The sequence below is a fragment of the Achroia grisella genome, unplaced genomic scaffold (genome assembly GCF_030625045.1).
Source record: "Achroia grisella isolate CSIRO2021 unplaced genomic scaffold, CSIRO_AGI_Agris_v1 utg782, whole genome shotgun sequence".
In the NCBI taxonomy this organism is placed as follows: Eukaryota; Metazoa; Arthropoda; class Insecta; order Lepidoptera; family Pyralidae; genus Achroia; species Achroia grisella.
In genome coordinates, this window is record NW_026713022.1 from 881,022 (window position 1) to 903,941 (window position 22,920).

General features: G+C 32.0%; 1 protein-coding gene across 1 annotated transcript in view; it reads left to right on the forward strand.

The window, feature by feature from the left end:
- The first annotated feature begins 13,221 nt into the window (after nt 1–13,221).
- The window catches only part of LOC131851377 (protein drumstick), a 29,683-nt gene continuing 19,984 nt past the window's right edge, over nt 13,222–22,920 (forward strand). Inside the window, exon 1 of the mRNA XM_059201871.1 lies at nt 13,222–13,459. The gene's annotated coding sequence lies outside the window, so the exon portion shown is untranslated. The remainder of the gene's footprint in view (nt 13,460–22,920) is intronic.

Here is a 22,920-nt window from a genome sequence, read left to right on the forward strand (position 1 = left end):
GGTACGACAACTTAGTCTATCGGAATGGCACATGATGTGGTTCTGTTCGTCCACTTATATATAGTTTTGTACTGTGTCTGTTATTAGGTGTGTCTAAAATGGGTAACCCATTCGTTTTCCACAACTTTGACTCTATTTTCTTGGGCACTCATACAAATAATTAAAAAATTTTGGTGGCCCGTTAGCTAAAACAGTAAAAAAGATGTTGGACTTCAGCAAACTTTTATTTAAAAAACATTAATAAGACGTAACAAAAACATAGAAGGAAATGTCTTTTTGTTCTTGTGTAAGCAATAAATTCAATTGCAAAAAATTTTTATAATTTGAACATAATTACTATGAATTTTGAAAAATAACGCGCAGTTATTGTATTTTTATATGATTACCAGTTGGACACTGGCAGAGAAATGTTTAGAGCATCAAGTTCCAAGCCGACACTGTTCGTCGCGCCATGTTTCAGTTCGGCGTCTGCGCAGCCGCGGGCGTTTTGCCGTGGGAACAAATCGTACTCAGGCGCAGCTTTTCAGAGTAATTTAATGTTCATCCAGTTGGAGGTAAATTGAGGGACAATGTTTAGCGGCTTAACTGTGCACTTTAAATTGCAACATAATAACCGGGTTACTCGGCTTCGTTGCATCTAACTTCTATTAGGCAGAATTTTATCTGATGATAGTCATTTCTGTGTTTATTTTCAAACAATATATATATATATATATATACCTATATATATTGTTTTAAAATTATATTCTTTTGAGATTTTCATTATCAGATTTCTCATAATATAGATTATTCTTCTTAAGTAGGCATATTATATGCTAGCCGCGGCTTTGTCTAGATAGCTCTATTACTTAAAACATTAAGATCAGTTCAGCTGCTTCAGTTGGAAAGGCCAATAAATAGATAAACAAGGATACTCTTTCGCATATATGTGGCTAAAGATAATGTAAATAAAATTAGTTTTAATTAATTTTAATGGCTAATTTATTTTACTTTAAACATTAAACACTTACTTATAGGTAATTTTAACAAATAGAGACGAAAGCCAGATTTGATTTGCACGAATCGTTTTATTATTAGTTATTTAATAAGTATTTGTATTATTATTTAAAATCACTGTGTGTAAAGTTTGCTCCCTTTTACAACTTTATTGAACACTACAAAATAGCGAGTCTTTCCTTCTAAAAGTTATGTTAAAATTCGTTTAAAACGAGTCTATTAGAGGCAACGCCGGCTCGTTTAACATCGAACATCAAATTAATGGGGCATTCATGTAAAAGCGCGCTCACCTACCGTAAAATTAACAGCGTACTCTTTAAATTTCACTTAAACACAACCTATTTATCCTTTAAAGACAGTCGGCGAATCTTTATATGTGGCGAGTATAGGAATTATTACTATTGTGAGGGCATTACTCTCACCATTCGTTCATCGGCATGAGAGATGAATGGTTTTGCGTCTTACATGTCGGTACAATGGTTGGCTGTCCTCCTATTATTAAAGCGGCGGCTTTGTGCCGACGTCACAAGTAAAGGGGGTATAAATAAGCGAGCACACGTCATGTAGCGGCGACGCTAAGAGAAGTAGACGTCCACCAGCGTCGTACATAGTGTTGTGAGAGCTTATGATTTTTGTAATATTATCTATATGTACTTAATCTACTAATATCGTAAATCAGAAAGTGTTTCTGTCTGTTTTCATCAACTACTAAACCACTACATATCAAAGAGGAATTTTATTCTTCATGTGGCTGACAATTTTCTTTAAGGATATTTAGACTTAAGACTATAACCATTCCCATTTTCATTTCTATCCCTGCCTAATAGAGAATGAGTACAGTTGCTCATAAAGTCAATTTCACAGATTATACCTATAAATTTAGAAACAGGCGAATATTTTAAGTAGCCCAGGCCAGATTCTGTTGCTACGTCTTGTCTGTGGAAATTCCCCAATACTTACTGGTATTGTGTACTAGTAGGTGGATTTATTAGTCACTGCACTCATAGCAAGTTATACGTTAGAAAGCTGTAAAGTCACTGAATTGTTGAAATTTAGTGGCATGTTACTGGAAGCTTGTAAATTTCAAGGTGAGACTAACTGATTATTAGGAAGGTCACGTATAGATTTGAAAGAGGTACTGCATCTATATAGAGTGCCTCTTTCAGATCGAATATAATCAAATGGATTAGGTAGAATATAGGTACTTGAAAGTGAAATATGAGATATGAAAACCGATACGTAACAAACTTTTGTGTTCGATTCAATTAGTTTGCATTCTTTACAAATCTCAATGTATTTAAAATGTAATAGGAAAATGTCAAACAGCGCGGCCCGCCCATCGCTGCGGTGGTAAAGTACCGCCAACCACGGTGTCGGTGGTCTGCCGGCGTCCTACATTACTTTTGAGGTGTCACCACCAACGTCGAGGCACAATAGCATTTAAAACCACAAAATTCACATTTCCGTACAAATATATTATATGAAAAGAATCTTTAACGTCATACTCGGAAGGTATACTTTAGAATTACTCAATTGCAACTGTAACTTCGCACATCATTTTACATATAAAGGCCATAAAGGCACCCTATCGGTTTTCCGCAATATTCCAAGAAAGAAGTTTCAAGTTCTGTTCATACTTTAGCACGTTGTTTATGTGTTCGGAAATGACGTCAGAGATGGCAAACAATGACTTCCTCTGTCATAAAAATTGGTAAATATATGAGCTTGGAAAATATTATTCAGGAAACTAGAAATGTATCTAGGCTGTATCTACTTTGAAGCCTTATGAGGCTATTTATTGTAAGTAAACTTAAACTTACGGTTAAATTTACTCGGATATTACGTAATTGTTTTTAATTTAGCTATAGGTACTATTGTATAATATAAGATAGGGGAAGCAGTGATAAACTCAAATAAGAGTCGGTACTTAATCATTTATAAATTTCAGTGATTTTTCTGTCAAAAATTTCGTTATCTAATTATATTTGCAGATGAAACAGGATAGATAGAACAGGGTTATGTTTATTAAAGAATAATAATGCAATTAATAATTATTCAAAAATGTTTGATGATTCAGGTGACTGTCGGTGATAATCTTCGCGTAATTTATTAGAATGGTATCGATTGAGTTCGATATCGAGTAAAATCTTCGAGTCCAAAAGTCTCCGATTACATTTGCGATTAAATGAGACATGTTATTTAAGTGGCAACTAAAGTATCGATTTACGTCTTAATGTTCAGGCACCAACATACGTGGATGACTTACAAAAGTGCGAGAGAGAGAAAAGAATATGAGAAAAAAATATTTATGAAGGAATTGTAATGAAGTATTAAGACTGTACCTACTAATTGACAGTGTCACTAATTTATTAATATTTAATGTGGTTTTAAAATATTTATAACAGCACAAATATCTACATAGTACACATTTTCAATCCCAGATTTTGGTCAGAGATAAATAATCACTTATATATGAAAATAACTTTAATAAGTTTTATTAAGGTTATTTTATAGCCTATCCAATATAAGAGCCTCTCTCGTAAACTGTCAGAAGGAAAGGTCCACACAAAGACACTTGTTTGTCCATTATAGAGACCACTAATTACTTGATACTAGGGGGGAAGGGGATTGTTAGTAATGGGAACTAATAACCCCCAATGCTAACAATGTACCATGTTAGGTCGACCTCCACGCGGTTCCTCCTGGAAACCATCGTTATAAATTCCTAGTGAATTTGTCACTATGGGCTAACTGACCTGACATCATATTCATCTTATCATCCTCCACTGGTGCCCCGCCAGCGTAAACCGTTAGCGCAGGCAAGAGCACCATTTCATTATCATCCACAAAAAAAAAATTACTTGATACTTAAATCAGCATTAACACTATTGTAAAGAGTCTCTTAAGAGACAATTCAAGAAAAAAACATTCCGTAATATCTTAATAATGATATTTTTGCGAAATGACTAATTCGTCGTTATTTTTCTGTCAATCCTATGAGAAAAATATATCACTTATATATTGATTTACATATTTAAAACTGTAAGTAGATTTCAAAAAAATATTTACATTGGTTATTTCACAATGATTCGAATTATTTAATAGCCCGTGTACTTAAGTACGGACATTTTTTAAAGCTTAACTAAGTAGAGTCATTATATATGACCACCTCGTTGGTATAGTGTTCTGCACACCGCTTTACGCCCGATGGTCGCGGGTTCGATTCCTCGCTCGGTACAGACATTTGTATTCATGAGTATGACTGATACAAACAGTCATTTGTTTGTATCGGTCTGCGTGTTTTGTATGTATAATATGTATGTATTTACGAAAAAAAATGATCTATGTATTTGTATCAGTTATCTAGTACCCATAACATAAGCTTTAGCTAGCTTAACTTGGGTCTAGATGCCGCTGTGTGAATTCTCATCAGATTATTATTATTAGATTATTATAGTTGTTTCAGAATACTAATAAAAAAATAATAGATTCCAATAGTTACGTGTACGAAATGCTTGTATTTGAGCTTGTTTATCATTAAAATCTAAATAAATAGATAGTATTATAATTTTAAGAACTTTAATTTTATCATACTATTTAGTAAATTATTTTATAGGTCTTCAAAATAACTATATTGCATATACCTACTCGTACAATATTTGTTGTTCTGTAATGGCGTCTTTGATACATCGTGTCATACCTTCCCGCTTTCCATCAGGTGGGATGTTCCTTTTAACAGCTTCTAACAAAAAATTACCTACGTGCACCTACTACAATTCTTCGCACAGGTATATAGATCTGAGATCTGGAAGGTGTTAAAATAGAGATTAAAAGTTCGTGCGTACAAAGTCACAGGTAACAACTAGTATAAAATGAACATTAAATATTTCCTAATGATATTCATTAGCAATTATTTATTAGTATTTTTTCTTCGTCTTTAATTTATAGGTACAGGTAGATATTTATTATATGCTAACCTCATCTGCACCTGGGAATATTTTACTTAGCTTTTATTTTTAATTTAAATTTTCTAAATCTATACGTATGTATGTATGTATATATGTATGTATGTTATAAAAATTATTCTGACCATTTCTATACTTGGAACACATATATGCAATAAAATAATCATTGGGGACTTTATTAATGTAGTAAGTTATTTTGTATTAAAATAACTTAAATTATATTAATAATTTTGTCTGTGCGTTTGTGCACGCTAACCTCAGAAGGCTTAACTGGTTTTCACTAATGTATTATCGAAAACATTGTTGAAACTTATGTATCTATAATTCTAATCGGTTTACAAAAAAAAAAGTTCTACGTACACGAAGTCGCGGGACAGAACTAGTACTTACTAAGGACATCTGGATGTTAAAAAAAGTTAACCGGCCTTGTCCTTACCTGTTCTCTCAATGTTATGACTTATTTGTCTCGCCTTTGCAGATTTATTGATATCCAAGGAATAATAACGATGAAATCTGCATAATACGTTCATTAAATAACTTGTAAATTGATTTTTTTGCATTCAAGCCTGCTTGCTGAGTGAAACAGAAATATTTTATACTAGTAACTGATAAGAGAATAAATAAGATGTAAAATACAATATAGGTATATGTTTGATGTCACTGTACAAAATATCTTCCTTAATATTTTTATTATTGTAACTAGCCATATCGCGCGGCGCGGCTTTGTAACAACTAATTAGGATAAATCAATAGTAATAACCTTGGAAAAATACTACTCAGCGACTATGGGGACTAGACAACTGATAGAAATACTTATATAAATACATTATTTTGGAAACATATACATTATACATATAGAGAACACACAGACCAATACAAACATTCACACTTATGATTACAAATATTTACATCATGCGTGGAATCAAACTAGCGGTAAAGTAAGACGGTGTGGTGTGCTAAACCGCTAGACCATTGACGCCTTCATTGGCATCATGGTGATAGTCGGTGATAAAACAAAAAAATAATTTAATTTAATTACATTTAATAATATGTAATTATTATTTATCAATATCCAGAATAATAAAGTTTTTAACTTGTGGAACATGTTAGTATCTCAATATTTCAAGAATATTCAATACGGTTCGAAATTTTTTTTACCGTTTTGTTTTATATTTATAATATTTTTAGAAGTTATACAGTCTACTCTACTTAGCTGTATGCATGATATACCCGCATTGCCTAATTAATATCTGAGTCCTTAGAAATGATATAAATATCAATTTTTTTAGCTAAAAACCTAGATATGAATATTATGAAGACATGTCAGTCGTGAAGGTAGCGACCTATTAAAGAATAAAGTAGCAAAAAGACCAATAGCTATAAAACGGTCATCATATAACAACCGGTCAGGGATTGTTTTAGCGTCCAAGTGCTGTAAATTATAACATTGTTCCCTGCATTTGCATTTTTATTGTCGCAACATCGGACCGTCATTTCCATTCATTGTCACACTAATATCAACCTTACGTATACAAAAATAGAGACCCCCACATAAATAAGATTAATTCCATGTGGACAAAGCCGTAATTTAATCGTCGGACCGCAAAATTGAATTATTTATTATTCGGTTCGATTGTAAAACACAATTATTCGGCGTCCGAATGCGAATCGTCGGTGTCTTTTTTCGATTAAATCGATTTGATTCGGCTCGGTCCTTTAAAATCGCTCGTGGGTAACATCTAATTTTATATTTATAGTCACGTTTGCATACCCTTCATGAGAACATTAGATATCTATATAAAGCATATACTAGTTACGATATACAGAAGATTTTTTAAATTAATACCTATAGCCAAAGTTACATTAAATGCTTGCCTAACTATTTTTAATATAATGATTTGGGTTGAGTACTTTCTTTGTGTAAATAGTACCTAATGATGGCGACTAAAAGTATTTTAAAAAAGTAATAAGAAATCAAATTGATTCCATCGTTGGAGATAGGCTCTTTCCCTGATTATCTATCGTATCTATATGGTATATATGGATGATTGGAGGAAGAACAGCAAGTTAAATGTTATGTTCAACATAATGACGATAGTTCCCAATAATTATTTGACTACTCAATTCATGATTTCTGTCTTGTTTTACAATCTTGTTTGACAATTTTATAAGTTCTAATACTTTCTAGAATCAATTTTAATCTGTTAAGTAGACACCAATTTAAAAAATAATTTGGGCCAAAAGTTATCAATACCAAATTGTATAATAAGATGTAAAAAATATGTTGATTTTGTGTAGGAAAATATACCACTTACAAAAAGGCTGTCATTATAAAATTTACGTTCCTAACACCAGATGTTGTTTTCTATACATTTTGTGATAAAATGTAAACAATATGGAAATAAAAATAATGAATTAGTCAATAATCATATCTATTAACACGTCTGAAGCGTATTTACATGCATTTTTACTTGTTTTTGTGCAATTCTCGTCTATTATATGACCGTGACCAGATGCCTACTGCTAATAAGGTGTGGGTGTTGACACCTCATTCTGTATTATCTTATTACAATAAAATAAATAGCAAAAGCTAGTCTACCTTTTAAAATAAAATTTATTGAATTATTATGAAAATCATTGTAACTTAATATACTAGTATACCTATTAATTTTGTACCTATTTTGTATTTATATTTGGTTGACGGGTCTCTTTGCTGATAGATATTTATCGATTACTAATATCGAAATATAAAAAGACATGATTTAATAAGGTTTCATATCTACCTGTACGTACGTGGAATTTGATGTGGAATTCGGTGGCAGATTGCAGATTATGCATATTAATCATTAGAATTATTCACATCGAGATTCCATAAAATAATTTAATCGACTCCGACTCTATAGGGGGGACTTCTTGAAAATAATACTGGCCGGTCAATTAATAAGTGTTCTTCATTTATAAAAAAATCAACTTTATTGAATTAGGTAGCGGAAAATTATTATTGAATTTTGCGAGACCATTAGATATATTTTTTATTTTTATTCGGGCCTTTTTAAAATATAAAGGTTTATAAAAAATCAATGGTGTTATGGTTAAAATTTAATAGAATGAGACTGTGTTGATTTGTGTTTATATATTAACAACCTAAGCCACATATGCTATAGATATATATTTAAGGTATTGGTAAAATGTTTTCTTGTTTTCAGCAATATTTTTATAACTTGAATAATAAATATGCTATAACGAGTGGTTTCGTTAAAGTGCATTTCGTTAACTATTACCAATAGAATGTATATATACGTGTATAATAGAATGCTTTGTAATACTGATATATCTGTGATACATTGGAAACTTAGTTTGCTCTCGTCCAAGTCTGCGTGAAGTTATACCTCCAGCAGTAATTTAGATTACAAATTTCTCTCTTTAATAAAATAAAGTTAAGTAAAATCATTACATTATATATATATCTTTGCGTAAAGTACTTTATGGGGTGGGCAGAGAATGATTTGTTTTTTACAATTTATAAACATCGAATAAGTATTATGCTTATCGCCTCATCTACTCTATTCGATTTATAATCGAGACAGTTTACATCTAGTAACAAGTGGCGACGCTACCGGCACCATAAAAGCGAGCAGTATCAAGCCAAGCATCGTGTACTCGCCATATAAGCCGAGACAAACTAGCCGAACGTCCAAAAATAATGCTTTGGCTCATCATTAACCCCACAATGCGACGCGATCGGTTCGTGCTTTGTCTTTTTAGTCGGTGACGCAATTCATACCGAAACGGAACAATAAAATTTCAAGCATCGGCAATCTACTTTCTACTTTACCCACAAGCGTATAAAATACAATTTCGTTGGGCATCAGTGCTGTTGATCTCCAAAAGAATTGTTCGTTGACAACAGAGACATCGATGCTGTCTTTTTTTTGAGTATCGATTGTAAAGAGCATTCTCATACCGCTGTGAGAACTTTCATGAGTCAAAGTACTTAAATTCCTTCCATTATAATCTTTGTGTGCGGCTTACAATCGGTTGTCGATAGTTCTCGAGTACTCGATCTGGAAGCGAGATTACTATCGGGCATTTCGTTAACAACGTGACAGGTTAATAGTCACTGTCTTGGGTTAATCTGGTGGTTAACTGTGACTTTTTAACTGGAATAGGGCTTAATTGAGTGTGAGAAATTTTTTTACACACAATCTTACGAAACTGTCAATGGCAGGGTGACGAAACAGGTGTTATAATGGGAAAACCACAGTTAGTGAGTGAGATCTAAAACGACTTAACATTATGAGAGAGATCGTAAGTATATGATTCCTTGAGGAAGTTATGAGAGTAGATGAAACAAGAGATGTAAGGATAGAGACCTTTACCACTCAGTCTATCAAACGTGAAGATATAAATCAAGCCTGAATAATCTTAACACACAATTGTATCTGGCGCTGGAAAAAGACTTGTTATTGCAAGTTATTTTTGTTGTTTTCGCCTGATCATTTCCGCATTGCCTCAAGGAAAAGATATCAACGCATTTAATGCTGCTTATCTACAGTTTAATGCAATATTCTAAAGATTTCTATGGTAAATGGTAAACGTTGTATTATCTTTTGAAATTATTAAAGTAATTAATTTTTTTTATATTTTAATTTCCGATCAAAAATATGGTGATATTATAGGTATAAATTACAATAGTAGGTACATATAGTACAATAGTAAGTATAAATTACATCTACCGGAATAGCCAAGTAAATAACAAGAACTTTGTACCTTTGTACCAGTTATAAATGTATTTATGTTTTCTTTTTATTTATGTTTTAGCAATACCTAAAGAAACAAATTACTATAGGTAAGATAGGTACTTAATTAAAAAAAGACTCTTGGGAATTGGTTTAGGTATACCTTTATGATACGTTGTTAAATTAACAAAAAAATTTAATAAAATCTATATTAATTTAATAGATGAATTATGACCTAGTATCTACATACGGCTGAGTATATAACACTTATAGGGAGATTGATAAAGAATCTACTTTATTGGTGTAATGGTAATTGGGACCCCTCTAATAGATAGGAGTACATCTATAAATAAATTATTGGTACGTGTTAACAAACGCATTAAAATAGTGTTTAATTTCAGACACACCTCAAAATTGTAAAATAATTCGCTAATCTAGTTGGACAGGTTTGAAAATTACGAAATTCGTAACGCACGTCCTCCGCCAGTGTGGTCGAATCGCCATTCATTTGATCAACAAAAGAGACATTCAGTGTCTACTTGGCACATTTTTTTGTACCATAAACGTCCCGTTTGTTTCACGATATTGTGAGCAAACATCGGTTTGCTTTGTGACACTTTTCACTAACAATAACGTTACTCCCCGTAGTTTTACATAAAGCAGTCCAATTTCGGTGACAATATGGCCCTAATATGTTTTGATGGGCTGTTGTTGTCTCTCGTTATGCTTGATTGGGAGTTTACAGCCATGACGGAATGCCGTTGTTGTAGCTTATTGTCGACATTGAGCTGTTGTTCTATTATTAAGGAATCATTTGTTAGAGATGCATGTCGCACGGACCCGTTAAGCCTAAACCAACAGTATTTCAGTTTGGCGTAGGGATATTAGACGTAAATGAAACTGCAGGTTCATTTTTCTATTAGATGTAGGTAAGCGGAAACATTTAAGTGAATATGAGCCTTATATACTAAATTACATAAATCTGCCTATACACGACACTAAAATCAGGGATAAACTTAGAGTAGGTACTTACTTTTAAACTTTTGCGTTCAGTGCACATTATTAATATAGTTAATGGGGTTTTAACACGACTTTTAATTTGACATTATAATGATAGTAATTGAACAAACTGCGACCTACCGACGATGTCGTCGCTGCACTGCAGTCGGCAAGTGATCACGGCTATTGCAACCTAATGAAATGAACCGTAAATACCTTATTTTCTATAAAATTATTCGTGCTAAAACCCAGTTAACTATTTTAATAATATCGATGTAGAGCAAAAGAACGCTGGAGGGAGGGCTCTGGATCGCTTCCTATATCGTGTTGTATTAAGAAGATCGGAGCCGATTTCACACAGTGTGCTGTCCGAACCAATTTTATCCTCACTCCACGTTTTTAGTTTGTTTTGATTAGTTTTCTGTTTTTAGTTTCGTGTTTAGACCTATTTTAGGGATCGTTAGAAAATTGTGTGGTAGGTAATAACTATAAGGTATGAAAGAGACAGAGACTTCTCTGCGTTCCTATAGATAAAGTCCTCTGAAATATGAGTTACAACCTGTATAAATAAATATCAATAATAACAACCATACCAAGAGGGCAGTTTACAATTCTACAATCCCTATCCTATTAATAATATAAACGCTAAAGTTTGTGGGGTTGAATGGATACATGAAATTTTGTAAGTCTTTCACGTAGAAACTATTGGACGGATGTAGTTTAAATTTGAGATACAGATAGATCCTAGATAAACGTCCTATGTAGGATGTTTTTTATCAGAATTTATGTGAGTAGCGTAGCGAAAAACACATAGTTAAAAATATATTACCAATCCTTAGGACTGGCAATATATTTTTAACTACACAATAAGTGTAGGTATTTAAAATTAAGTAAGTAAGTTAAAATTACAATTAAAATAAGGAACATTCATAATTACACTCTGATACAATCTGTTGTTGCATCGAGTTGCATGCCCTGTGAGATGGACCTCCACGCGATTGAAATCATCACCATGGACGATCTTTGTGAGTTGGCCAATAGGATGACTGATCTGAGATTATACTTAATCCTTAATCCTGTAATCCACTGTTGCCATGCTAACATACCTATATCGCTAGCGCAGGCGAGACACCATATAATTATTATCCATTAAAATAAATCAAATTCTAGATTTACCTAGGGTTGCCAGCTCTAAATATAAAAACAGGATTTGAAGTTGCAAAACACAGGAAAATTCAGTTTAAAAACAGGACGCAGTAGGTAATAGAACTGCAATAGTTAAATTAATAGGTAGGTATATACTGAAATAGGTAATATGAAATTAAGGTAATTAAAATATTCAAATTTTTTAATAAAAGTATTTGTATAAAATAATACGTGTTGAAAACTACTTATCAATACGGGGGCATGAATAATAAATTAAAAAACCCAGGTCGCTGCTTAAAAACTTTTCAAAACGTCCCAAGACACTATAAAAACTAGGCATGTCCGGGCAAAATAGGACGGTTGGCAACTCTAGGTTCACCTATGTAAAAAAGTTTCAATTATAAAAGTAAAACTTAAAATTAATGGCTAAAACCAACTCCGTGTATTTACATTACATAATGACTAAAATTAGAATATGAGACGTTTAGAAAAAATACAATACATTAGATCACTTGGTATGGATATTTCATAAAAAATGTAACGGATGTAAATTATAAGTTACATTCTAATGACTTAATCATTGCATAACAAGAAGGTAATGTATTCGTTGGGGGTATAACGTGGAAACAAGACATAAGAGGCGGTGCGTAAGCCGGTAGCCGCGGGCGCACATAAATAACCGGCCACACCGCAAACAAGCCGTATTTACGACAATATTATGTTTTATACATGCGCCCATTCAGTACACGGAGGCTCTAATACGCGGCCTACTTAATAACCAGAACGTGCGGAAGGCGTAACCCGGTGGCAATCTCCCGTCTCGCTCGATGACGCTCCGGGCGCGCGCCTAAGCGAGACGAACAACCACAAATTTATTGAAACGAAAAAAAATCAACTGCTACTGCACTCCGCGTCCGTCTCTACAGAACTAGATACATTTTTCCACGTCGCCGTGTGTGAGCGAGAATAGCTGCGGAGGTAGTATGCACGACAGAGACAGATAGTGGTTCGCGAGTAGCGCGCGCAGCTAAGCGGCCGGTCATGTGGGCGCTGCCGGTGTTGCGCACGCGCAGCTACCTCGCCGCGGCCGAGTTCCACGCTCACGCTGCGTCGTCCGGCTCGGTTAGCCTGTGTGACCTTTACTTGGTGAACTTAGGAAGCGTCGTCCGCTGTGAAACGTCCATTAGACCCCCTTCGTCCCGCGCGACTCGAAGCCTCCAGCACACCATCAACAGTGCCGGAGCGAAAGGGATGGCTGGCGGTCGTCGGTGCCGTAGTTAAAGGTATTCGTAGAATGCGTGATCTGTATCGGGCGGGCGGGAGGCGACGCGGGGCGCGGGGTGCGTTCGGAAGCGGTGGCAGCTCCCATCGACTCCTGGGGTTATTCTTCCTCAGGCCACTGCTGCTCGAGCGACGTACGAAGCGAGCCAGTTTTTTCTGTCCACTGCACCGCACGCCACACACTCGTTAAGCCAGTGCCAACACGAGAAGTCGCCACTAATAAATTACTGTTTTTTACTTCACTCGCAACAGTCACCGCCGCGCACTCGAGTAATTTATACGTAAAAATAAACATTAATCAGTAATAATCGCAGTTGTTAGCGACCGAACACAGTGAGTACCCTAACATCTGTTCATATATTTTCCTTGATTTACTCGTTTATTCTCTTAATTCATTGATTCAATGTTCAAACTTGCACAATAGGTACTCGCACTTATAACTTTCGCTTGAAATATATTTTCTGATGTATTTTCTTATACAAGTATCCAGTTATTAGTAAATATCCAATTTGTTTCTAACAAAGAATTAAGAGAGTAAGCTATAAATTATAATTTGTTTTTATATCTGTGCAAATAATTATCATAAAGTTCGAATGATATCATTATGTGTAATTAAGATTTTTTTACATTGGTGCATATGATAATTTTTATCAAGATATTTGAAAGCAAATTCTATATAATATTATGCTTATGTTATGCGTTATTTATATTTATTTTAAATATATTTAAATGATGATGTTATAATATGTTTTATTGATAAATTACTGCAAGTGACAACAATACCAAATGTAAAAGTTATTACTACCAGCATTGTTTATAATCCAATATATTGAACTTATCTTTTTGAGATTATCATTGACACAATAACTATATAAATAATATCAAAACAGAATCCGATTTAAAGCTTGAAATATTAATAAAAAAATATTCCAATTAAAATTTCTGTGTAGGATAAAGTAAATATAAATTATGAAGGATTCGACATGTTATAAAAGGTTCCCATCCTTTCATATCCACAAACATGCGTTATTTGAATAATCGTGGCTATTATCATGTAAATGGTGTTTAGCGCCTCGCTCGGCGCTAGTCTCACAAAAAGGACAAAATATTGTCCTCGGTATTAGACTTTTTTTTCCACAAAAATGATGATGCGCACCCGATTTGGTCTCGCCATTCACTGTTCCATACTGACCATTTCGTAAATTTATGGTTTATTTAACAATAAAAGAAGAATGCACGTGGAATGTTTGGGATGTTTTTTGGTCCTAATACGCCTTTGTTGGTCGAAAGTTTTATATTGCAAGCATCATTAGATGCAGTTTTTGACACCTTCGAGTGGTTCCCGTGAGATCTCCGGATAATGTTGCTACTTAATTGATTTACACCTATTTATTTTACCCAATATCGTTATTTCAATTACCGTAAAGGTGTCAATTAGCCATAGAGAAATATTTTTTTATAAAAATAGAATACAGAAACTATTTTAATATTGCGTATTCTTAAAAGATTTAATAAATTTTACAATTATATTAATTATTTAATTGGGCGCTTTTTACCAATGCATATATTTTTTAATTATCCATCAAGAGTAATTTTTTTTTTAACAAAGAATACATAAATATAAATTCTGAATACTTACGATAAATAATTATACTTGTTCTTACACGAGGTTATATAGAACCTGTGTTTAACTATAATCTTAACTTACGCTGTCAGTAAGTTATTACTCATTCTTTCATTTGTTCATTTTTTATTCCTTGCAACATCACGATGTATCTATCTATTATATCTATATTTTGCCAGAATCGCTAAAAATAGATACTATACAATAGATAAACTTATTTTATTTATAGGTACACAGAAATGTCTTTAGGTATTTGCCTATATTGTTAGAGAATGTTAATCCAATTTGTAGATATCTTTGGATGATATTAAGTATATTTTATATGATATTAGAATAGATATTACACATTTAATTTTCAAAAATTAATATTTATTAAAGTGAGATATTTTATTTACGTCATGAATGAATTATAATTATTAATACGTATTTTTGTACACATAAGACTAACATATTTTATTTAAATAACATATTTTCTGTTATTGTGAGTAACTGGGACAGGTTACTATATATAATGGATATAAAAAAATGCATTAACATTATTATATAAAATTAAATATTTAAAATTTGTTTTATATTACAGTATTTGTTATTTTATTTATTTATAAAATCTTTATTGCACCAAGCATTTTACACAAGAATTATACAGAAAAGAGATATAGATGTATAAAAGTGGTCTTATCGCAAGTAATCTCTACCAGACAGCTATATAAATATGTATTTATTTAATATCTAACAGGTGTCATGTTAATTATTAGTTATAATTATTGAATTAAAAAAATATATATTTAAAAAAAAATGTCAAGACTGACACTCGCATTACGCGATTAAAATGTCAAATAGGCATAATTTTCATACAAATTAAAGCTTAAGTAGCAATAATTACGAGTATCTTACGAATGTGGCTGTATGAGTGCTTAAGCGGTTGTGATTAAATAAGGTAAACTGTTATAACTTTATTGTTCAACATCACACGCCTGAGGGCAACTAAACTTTACATACGAGAAGATACCCAATTACGAGTCTTATAGAGCTGGGGTTGGGTGATTTTTAATACAATACCAATTTAGGTATCAGATATAAGGATATCTCTCGATATTTACACTTATATTTTTTATATTCTTTTAACATGATTTTGGAATATAATAAAGTGATCCACAATGTAGTTTTGAGTCAATATATTATCAATATATGTCTACTTATAAACCTAATTTCTAATTAAATTTATTAATCTTAGATTATTAAGTTAAATATTATCTATAGGTTTCTAATGCGAACTTTTATCTAACCATTAGATATTACCAGACCTAGCTATTTATCTATCCACTTCCTACAAAAATCCATTTGTCTTACAAATTAAATTATAGTAAGTATTATAAAATTTGACATTTTAAGTTTTTGGTCATTAACTATCCACAATCATAATCCCACATAAGTACCTAGATAAAAAAAAATTGAATACTTATATACAGCAAAGACTCTATTAAAATAATTACTTGAATACATGATCATGATAAATATAGGTAAAATGATTTTATAATAAATGTTAAAGAAATCTAAACTTCATTTCCGTTTCTAATTATTTAAATATAATGCCGTATAGGTGCCGCGTCTTTAAAAATTGTGTTTGTTAATTGATAATGAAATGAGTGTCGGGCCCCTGGAGTATGCGTAACGCGGTGGCACACAGATGCCACGCGCCGCCCGCGCCTTACCAATTGTGGAGCAGTTTCGCAAATTAGTCGGATTATATTTAGACGATGATACCATTTTTTTCGTATTTTTATAGTCGCAAATTAGGATGGTTCACGCAAGGTCTCGTTCACATGTTAAAACATAATGTGGACTGTGATGTATTTTGCTTAAAATTCGATTTGTTTTAAGCGGAAACTTTTGAATCTTAGAAATATTGAAATTAAAAATTAACTTTGAACTTTAATGAAATGGTTGTTGCAACTTAGTGTTTACACTGTGACCATATTTAAGTTATTTTCTCCTATAGTACAAAATGTAGAGCACTACATTTTAAAGATATTAGGTATACTACCTTATTTGATTTACATATAAAACATTTTTTCATCTTTGATCATATTTTCAAATTAGTAATTTTTTTTAATAAATAATATTTTTAAAATAAAAGTAATCTAAGTTACTCCTTATATTGTTAGACATTTGAGATTGATGGTCCCGTCAAAATCGGCCCAAATATTTCAGAGATTAGCAAGTACAAACAGACAGGCAGACAAAATTCTTAAAAATTAAGTTTTCAATAGGTACCTTATATACAATAAATTTCGCATAAAAAAATCTAATAATTTAATAGATAGATAATGTAAGTCCATTTTAGTAGAAACGAGTGTTAAGAAAACCTTGTTTGAATCAGTAAACTGCAAACATTGAAAGAATAAATACAAAATCGCACCCAATATAAATTCAAATTTTTGAATTCCGAACGCATTTATTTGGGAATGTCGAGGACTCGCCGCATGACGCCTGCTGCGCACGCCACTTTCTTTCAACTTTGCCGAACCGCTGCACCAGCATCCTCTTCTTACGAATGAATAAAAAGACTATCACATACCTATCGATCTAAACTAAACTCTTAGTCATTTTTTCATTACTATAAGGTGGCCTATATTTAAAACAATAAATAATAATCCATTTAATAGTTTTTGAGATTATCGTGAACGTACAGACAGCTGTGGCGGGTTGACTTTATTTTATAACATGTAGGTAGACAATACCTCGTACTTCAATTAAAACAAAAAAATATGTTTAAATGTGACTTATTGTGTTTTTTATTTCGAACATGTTCCTATATATATAGAACATATTCAGTATTAACACATTGAACCATGTTTACAATCCACGGGGTGGAATATCCGAAGACAATGATTATTTATTGTCAGAAAGGCTTTTGTCCTGACGCCGCCGAACTCAGGCCGATATTATAACCATTTATAACATTCCAATTTAATACTGAAATGTTAATCGAGAACAGAATTGATTATAGTAGGATTTGATAGTATATTAATTTGTTTTTTCACTGTGTAAATATTTGTTAATATTATTTAAACATTCTTGGAATCGTTCACGTGGTTTGAATTTAGATTTCATAGACTATACGCGGTAGATCAGAGCAAAGAGATACAACAGAAATATTTTAATAATAATTGAATTAGGCACTATCCTTTCAACTTGGTTATACTAAATGCAATAAACTACTAATTAGATTTATGTAGTAATATTAGCCTCGGTGAATTAGGATTTACAGTATTGTAGCTATAGATTCAGTCTAAATAATCTATTACTTAAATATCCAACAATATTTATTGAAAAAAATATATTGTCTTAATCAAAATATAAAGGTTGAAATAGGAGCAGATTGAAATTTAAGGCTTTGAAATAATATATGACACGTGATTATATTATACTCGATGTTCGCAAATACAGTTGCAAAGAATAAACGAGTGAATGTAGCCCAAAAATGAAATTAGAAAATTAGTAATAATTTTATAAACTTTCATTCAAACTGAGGTGATAGATGATCAATTCAATCAATCGTTCAAAACATTATATTTTCAAATTACCACATTTACTTGAAAGTGGATCAGTGTCAATATTCTATTTGGATTTTTTGACTAAACCTGTAATACATTTTATATATAAATATAACAAGCATAAGCTTGTTACGATGTAAAAACAGACCAAAATTTCTGTTGAAATATCTACTTTATTTATTGATGAAAGGGGTTTAGTTTTATAAGGATTCTATCTGCATTTTGCTAATGATCCTATAAAAATATATTTTGTCAGTCACAAAACTTTCATTATCAATCAATCAATTCAAAGTCTTACGTAATCAATTAGCCGATTCTGACAAATTCACAGGGAACTAAGCACTGGCTTTTAGCGGGAACATTGTCATCGAAAAAGTCGTTACAGGGGTACCTACTTTTTCTAAAATATGTGAGTAGGTATTTCTATATAAATAATAAATAGAAAACACCACAGGCGAAATGAAAAGCATCGAATATTTGTGAGTCAATACGCAATACCTTATTTGTATATAACATCCTTTAACACATTCATAACAAGAATACACGACAGGAAACTTTTGTTTGTACGAGATAAAAGACAAAGGTTTCGGTTCTTATCTACTGGTAATCTCGACTATAGATAAACGAATACCTTTCTTGGATGTGTTAAATATTAACAAATAGAGCGCTAACTTTAGACACTTTAAACGCCGGACCCATTCAAGGGTTGACAAACATTTGTAGTTACATTAAGTGCGGTCACACACTTCCCGTATTCTGTTAGGTTCTTATACAATATTGTCAGGTGTTCTTTACATTTGACATTCTTCTCCGGGAGGTATGTGATTATCTTAATAATTCGGCGCTTGAAATATATTTAGTAAAATAATAATAATAATAATTTATTTCACATATTTTGTACAAATAATATATGAAGTCCCTAACTTCTGAGGTAGTTATAGAAAATACGTTTCTATAATTATAAATGTTACTAAAGATTGTAATATAAGGATTTTGTTTCTTAGTTGAATAAAGTTGATGAGTAATGAAGTTCCAAATTAGATCGTAGTATTTATGTGTACGTATACGAATCTATTTTATTTACAATTAATTTATAAGTTATACTTATATTATTTACAAATCGCAACTTAAAAATAGAGCACAAAAATACAATGTACTAGAACATACTAAGAACATTGAATTAAGTTTACCTATCTGAGATCTGTATCTGACATCTTTTGGTATTCATATTTCTATATAAAATCATTCAGATAACATTTACCTACGTTATATTTACCTACGGTACAGGTACTTACCCTCTATCTTTAACGTATCATCCATATAACATTTTAAAATAGCACTCGAGATAACATTATTGTGCTTAATAAATGCAAAAATGGAATTACTAATTGTTTTGTATCTATTATCCTCAAAGTTGCATGCATCTTTATGGTTTTAAGTTTTAGGAATACGTAATCTGTTAATACGAATGAAAAAATGTAAGCAATAACATTTAAAATTAACAAGAGAAAGCTTAACAATGGTTAAACCTATTGTCTTGTTACATGTAAGTTAGAAAAAAATAACGATATTCTTTTGTATATTCTCGATATTTTGTATAAACACAAATATGTTTAGCAAATGAATAATGTGAGCACTGTTGCCACGTGAATTACTTTCTAATACAGTAGAGTACTTAGCTACACGTAATAGATAATAAAAACGAAACATATCTCTCATGGTATAAATACCTAACCTTAACTTTATATCTTATTCTATATCTATATACATAGGTATACGCCATGTCATCAAAAATTCTCTTTAAATACTAATCTGATATGGAGTCAAACTTGTACCTTAACTGAGTATATCCCCTGTCAAGTTTAGAAACAAACAGATTATAAAGACGTTTTCCTTTTTAGTCACCCAATAAAAATATACTTGGGTAGAAATAGCTTAATACCCATTCACAAAATTTTACGGCGGCGTTGCCATTGACGAGCTTTGTTTGTAAAGGCTAGTTCGCGCCATCGGTATTTGCTTATTTTCGACCACAATTTAAACATCTCGGCTCTAGCCAAGCGCCACAGGTGTACCTGCGTGTTTTTTTTATATTCAACCGTGTGTACTTAGGAAGTTAGATCTGTTTACATAAAACTGTTTACGGTAAGATTGAAGTGTTTATTAGTGGGTATCGTCCGGTTTTTATGTTATTTACGAAAATGAGCATTAAATACAAAAGTTAAGAACTAATATCGTATTTACACTGATTTCATATCCATTATTGAGTTTAAACAAACTAGTGGTTAATAATCATATTATTGTAAGCTAATTTGAGTGGGTATTTATCGGTTTCTCTACTACAACTATAATATCTTTAAAAATCTATTATTATAATTTCCTTTTATTATATTTCTGTATATACATAGATATTTCTTTTGTACAATACTAGCTATTCGGCTCAGCTTCATCCGGGTGTACATGTATTATACATATAAACCATTCTCTTGAATTACTCTACCTACAAAAAAACCGCTTCAAAATTCGTTGCGTAGTTTTAAAGATTTAAGCATATATAGGGACCGACAGACAGCGACAGTTACTTTTTTTTTATACTATGTAATAATGATTATTATATTTTTGCTCCTTTATCTGTAAATTTATAGTTAAAGGTTGTTTTATATAAGTACATAAAGCCATTTCCTTCTCCAATGAATGTCGACCAAAGCTTACTCGTTCAAGTACTATTTGTAAATAAGTATATAATAATGCTTAGAATCTCACATAATTCCAAGTTACGGCTCTTGATACATGCATCGCGGTATCGTCCCACGAGAAATAAGCCGCGGGCGATAGAAAGTCCCACCCACGCCGTACAATGCTCACGCGCAGCTCGGTGGTAAATAAAAAAGTGAATATTCGTTTTTTGAATGTTCAACCCGCTGCCGTGTTACGCGCCCCGCCCAGTGCCCTGATTGGTGAACGGTAGCTGTCATATGTGTTTCGCTATGCGTGCTCCTGCACATCAGTGAAACAGTTTAAATTCTAATTACTCATAACTTTTTTTTCTAATTACTTATTCGCTTTAAGTAGGTACCAATGCATGTACAATGATAATTGCATTAAAGTTACGAGATTCCATTTAAACTCTTTACCAATACATTTATCTAATTATAACAAATGATAAATTTTTTAATGTGGCTCTACACATCATATCTATTTCTGGCCTAACTGGACATGGACATATTATCAGCGCAGTCTACTTCCACACCACTATGGTAATCGTTTACCATAGATCATATCATCAGATGGCCCGTGTGCTTGATTGTTATTTTTGTGGCATAAAAAAGCAAATATAGGTATAGCCTATTTATTATTTTGATGTATAAACTATATTACTGTAAAGTTTCATCAATATTTGTTCAGTAGTTTTTGCGTAAAAGAGTAAGAAACATCCATCCGTACTCACAAACATACGCGTTTATAATATTAATAAGATATATATAGAAAGTATCCAAGTCATTAAATTAAATTATTAAATTAATTATTGTCATATAAAAAGACCACGTAATAGCAATATCTAGGGCTAGTATAAATCTAGTATTCGTTGTAAGTTAATAGCAATAATGAGACTTATATTGAGGAAGTATTGTTAAGTTGTGTACTAAACTAAAACAAAGGCGCTACATTCAACGACAGAATCGAATATTAAACTGTCATTATAAAAGTGAACAGTAAACATAACGTTGTAATTGAGCATCGATGAAGCCTTGGGTAGAGCTGATTCAATATTAATCGATTAATTATTGTACCATCACGATGTAGTCTTAATATATAGGTAACTCATAAAATGGTTATAAGTTTAGTAGATATAAGTACAAAATCAAAAGCTATATAACACCACAGAAGTAAGATTATTCGTCTACATTTTATTACATTCCTGGATTAAATTAATGACCTCTTGTTAATTAGTAAGTAGGTATCATTATCTGCTTCTTCCTTATCCCATTTATTTGGGGTCGGCGTAATATGTTTTTCTCTTTCATTCATCCCTGTTCGCAGTCATCTGGTTATTTATTACCTTTCACACAGGTATACTATTATAAAATATTTGAGCAGTATCAGAAAATACGTTATATTTGTTTTCCTGTTATATAGGTTATCGAAATAAAATTTAGGAATAATCATATAACAGATTACGTATCAAAGAAAGATATAACAATAAAAAATACTATGAATAATATTTGTACATTGTGTTTTTGATTACCTATATTCAATTATAAACTTCAATTTAAGTTGTTTTTTTATTTTAATTATTGGTATCATTTAACTTTTCTTATATTTTAGTATATATAAATGAGATAATAAAACTTCATACATCATAGAGAAAAACTTTCTGTCAATACATTTAATTATATTTTTACCTACTGCCTTTGATTGGGCGCTGCGTAAACCAGTAGCAGTGCTTCCGTACGTATATAATGTGAATTGAATATATATGTGAGTGCAACTGCTACTGTGAGGGCCCGCCCTCCTCTTATTATTCCCTGAGGGCGCCTCCTTATGGAAGGGCATTTAAATATAACCCATGTTGTGGAGATATTATAATGAAAATTTGAAAAAGGGTGTGGTTT